The 4,562-nt window shown below is 39.9% G+C and overlaps 1 pseudogene; it reads left to right on the top strand.

The window, feature by feature from the left end:
* The first annotated feature begins 219 nt into the window (after positions 1 to 219).
* LOC143658151 (U6 spliceosomal RNA) lies at positions 220 to 312 on the top strand (annotated as a pseudogene).
* The last annotated feature ends 4,250 nt before the right edge of the window (positions 313 to 4,562 follow it).

Genomic DNA, 4,562 nt, shown 5'->3' with positions numbered 1-4,562 from the left:
TATCAGATTCCAGTGTAGTTGGAACTCGCCACCTTCTACTCTGTTAGACGCCCATGGCTCCCCACTGCTCATCCCAGAATCTGTGGGTGTTGGAAGTGCAGATGCCGGACCTCCAAGCATCAAACAACTCCAGCTGCACCGAAAGATTTAGTCTTTTTGGTGTCCTGTGAGCCAACTCCTGTCCTAAACAATTCACATTAGCCTTAAAAAGAACCCCAAGTGCTCGCTTCGGCAGCACATATACTAAAATTGGAACGATAGGAGAAGATTAGCGAGGATGACATGCAAATTCGTGAAGCCTTCCATATTTGAAAAAGAAAGAACCCCAAATAGAAACTAGCTCCTTGAGGCTGCTTCTGTCCAATTTTCAAAGGTTACAGGGTTGTGTAGTCAAAGGGATCCAGTCCTAAAGGTGCCCACCCTGGCGGCATCACCCCACCCAAGTGACACCACTACTTCATAATGGCCTGGTCCTGCCTGAGATGAGAGCTCTCCTTTATCTGTGTTCAGGTAAAAGCAACTCCTCAAACTTCTCCAGTCTCCAAAATGAGCCTCAAATCCATCGAACATGTTTTTTGCCTACTAAATATTTAACATGACCTATATACAGTTCCTAAGCCCATGGAATATAAGAGCAGGAAGAGTCCTTCTTATTTATCTCATGAGGATGGAATATTAACCTTCTGTGCCCCATTGGCCTTGGCTGCCTGGAGGTTTGTGAGGAAAAGCTGGTGAGATTTGCAGGGAACGTTGATACAGAGTTGAGTCAGCTCTGCCATGTGCAAGTGATGGTTGCCGGGCAGCGCAAATACCGTGAGTCTGTCCTGCTACATGTAACCCATCACCTCTGCTTTGCAGACCAGAAAACCAAGGCTTTTAATACACTGGGCAAAGGAAATCTTGATAATAACCTTATTGATATGTACTGTAGAACGTGATTAGCTAAGCTACCCTGGTCAAATATGGCTCGGCAGATGAGTAAACATATGGATTAAAAATAAATAACAGGGGGAACAAATATTAAAATAAATTTAGTAGATTGAAATGCTAGTGATCAATGAAAGGGAGTGATAAGGGGTATAGGAAAAAAATAGGGGAAACAAAGGCTCAAATACATTGGGTAGATGGAAATACTAGCAATCAATGAGAGGAGAGGTAAGGGGTATGGTGTGTGTGAGTTTTTTTCTTTTTTCTTTTTATTTCTTTTTCTGAATTGATGCAAATATTCTAAGAAATGATCATGGTGAAGAATATACAACTATGTGATGATATTGTGAGTTATTGATTACATGCCAAGAATGGAATGATCATATGGTAAGAATGTTCTTGTTTGTAAGTTATGTTTAAAAAAAATTTTAAATTAAAAAATATATATGGCTCTGGGTTTGGGCTCAAGCAAACATTCTTACCATCTTTAGGAGCGGGTGGCAACCGGTATGATTTCACAGACTTAAAAGGCTCCAGTGCCCCTACCAAAGGGTCCTTAACATCTCTCCAAAGCCCCAAATTCCACAATTACACATCCATTAAACTTCAAGTTTCTCTTTTTAATTAAAATTTAATATCCTTGGATAGAGGCAACAAGGAAATGATTTAAATATTGTCTGTCTCAGTGGGAATGATATTATTAGATACCTTACAGTAGAAGAATATTTCTTTAATGGACTGTGCTGGTTTGAAAGTATTATGTGCCCCAGAAAAGCCATGTTTTAATCCTGATTCAATCTTGTGGGGGGGGCAGCCATTTCTTTTAACCCTGATTCAGTATTATGGGGCAGAAACTTTTGATTAGATCATCTCCATGGAAATGTGGTATATCCAACTGTGAGTGTGACCTTTTAATTAGATGAGATATGACTCCACCCATTCAAAGTGGATCTTTTTAAAACTAATTTTTAATTAAAAAATATATCAACAAACACAAACATTCTTAATTTACAATCATTCCATTCTATGTATATAATCAGTAGTTCACAATATTATCACATAGTTGCATATTCAAAGTGGATCTTGATTAATTTACTGGTGTCCTTTAAAAGAGGAAGCATTTTGGAGCGAGCTGACACAGATACAGATGCTTGGAGAATAGTTACTTCAGAGACACAGATGTTTGGAGATGCTTGGAGTGTCCACAGAGAGAAAGAAGATGCCACGACATGGGCAGAGCCCAGTAGACATTGCCATGTGCCCTCTCATGAAATGCTAAGCAAGCTTGCACCCAGAGTTGTATCCTGGAGGAACTAAAATGAAGGCCTACAGACTTAGAGAGGAAACTACTGGCATCAGAAGCTGGAAGCAATGAACCAGGAACAAGGACCAGCAGACGACAGCCACATGCCTTCCCAGCTGACAGAGGTGTTCCAGACAGCCTGAGCCTTTCTTGAAGGTAACCTCTTGTTGGTGCTTTAATTTGGACACTTTTACTTCCTTAGAACTATAAACTTGTAACATAATAAATGCCTTTTTTAAAAGCGATTCCATTTCTGGTATATTGCATTCTGGCAGCTTAACAAACTAATACATGGTGTCATATAAATTTAGAGAAAGATCACAAAAATCAGTATCACCCAACATGGATGGACCAGGGTCAAGCAGCAAGAGCACTGAGCTATTAAGGTGGGGAAAAGGGAATGCAAGGAAAGGGGTGGCTGGAGGCAATCCAAAGCTATCTTGACACACCCTGCAATTCTGCCTAGAACTAGTCCCATTCATGTCTTTTCAGTGCCAAATGGCAGAATGATGTGCCTCTTCCAATGGGCTGATGCCTTTTCTTTTCTCAAAAAGAGTGGTCACCTTTTCCTTTGAATTTTAAGCACTTTAGTAATAAATAAGAAAAAAAAATATTACTAACAGCCACAAAAAAATATGTAATATTACCAATAGTATTTGTATCAGATGTTTTCTATTGCTGTTGTTGTTACAAATGATCACAAATTTAGTGGCCTAAAAGCAGCAAAGTTATCTTATGGTTCTGTGGGTTTGAAGTTCAACATGAGTCTTACCGGGCTAAAATCAAGGTATCAACAGGGCTGGTTCCTTCTGAAGGCTCTCTTTCCTTGCTTTTTCTAGCAGAGCCACTCACCTTCCTTGGCTTGGAAGCCACCACCTCACATCTCTCTGACCCATTTTCTGTTGTCACAGCTCCTTCTGACCACAGTCAAGTAAGGTTCTCTGCTTGTAAGGACCCATGGGATTAGACTAGGCTCACCCAGATAACGCAGGATCACCTCCCCATCTCAATGTACATAATGTAATCACATCTGCCCAGGTCCCTTGTGCCATGTAAGCTAACATACTCACAGATTCCAGGGACTAGGGGGTAGACAATTTGGGTGAGGGGGACATTATTCTTCCTACCTTATCAGTATTAAAATTATGAATACATTATATCACGAATAGTAGTATTACATATTAAAAATAGCAGCAGCAACTACAACAGTTGCCATTCTTGAGCATCTACACTATGCCAAGCACATGCTAGGGACTTTATGCACATTTTCCTGCTTACTCCCCACAATGCCATGGGGTTCATGCTCTTATCATCCCTGTTTTGCAGATGATGAAGCCTTCTGAGAGGTTAAGATATTTGCCAAAGTAGGAACTTGTATCCACAAAAGTTCATGAGGTGATTTTGGCACCTCCCTCCTATTTTCCTATCCCTGATTTCCTCAGTGCCTTCCTCAGCCTGTAACGCAACCAACAGCTTAAATGATGTATGTCGCTTACCCACCAACTGGCCATACTCTGATTACTCATCTTTATCTCTCTCTTTTTTTAAAAAAAGGAAAAGTTCTGGCTTCACCTTCTATTAGATTTCTTCTGGAGAAAACCCTCCCCAAAACTTGAGCAAATACCGCCACCCATCTAAGACAAGCCATTCGCTTCTCCAAACAGACTGGGATAGATACCAGTTAAAAAACATGTGACTTGTAAATCATGTGGCTGTTGGCCCAGATGCCTTCAAAACTGGCGTTTTATTGAGAAATGTGGCTTAAAAGGAATCCGTTAATAAAGACTCACCCCACCCATCCACGAAATGAACTGATTTAGCTTGTTGTCTTTGTGGTTTGTCAATGAGGAGAGCACAGAGGTCTCAGGTGGTTGTTTTATGTAAATAAATAAGTTAGAATTATCAAATGCTCATCTTAAACAACCTCAGCATCCAGGGGCCTTGGCATTCCAGGCCAAATTCCATCCATCCGTCCTCCTACAGTAAAATAAAACTATACTAAGATGTCCTTTGACGCTTTTGCAGAGATTACATATTTCAATCCTTATGGTATGGCAGACTAAATTCCATAAAAACTAATTCTTACTTGTATGTCTTGATTTCACAATGATCCATAGCAATTCTAAATTCTTCTAAATTTCTTCACATTTTTAGAACTATTTTATCTAACAAGCTCTCTACAGAGTACTGGATCAAGCATGCATATTACTTGTTAGAAAATCTTTAAAAAAATTTTTTTGAATAGTCAAAGAGGCTGAAATTCAAAGGGGCTTCCCTGCTCTCCATTAGGAAAAACAATCTCTTTATCTCATGCAATCTCCCTGAAGCACAT

This window comes from Tamandua tetradactyla, chromosome 15 (assembly GCF_023851605.1).
Source record: "Tamandua tetradactyla isolate mTamTet1 chromosome 15, mTamTet1.pri, whole genome shotgun sequence".
NCBI classification, from domain to species: domain Eukaryota; kingdom Metazoa; phylum Chordata; class Mammalia; order Pilosa; family Myrmecophagidae; genus Tamandua; species Tamandua tetradactyla.
This window is presented reverse-complemented; position numbering and strand designations above follow the sequence as displayed.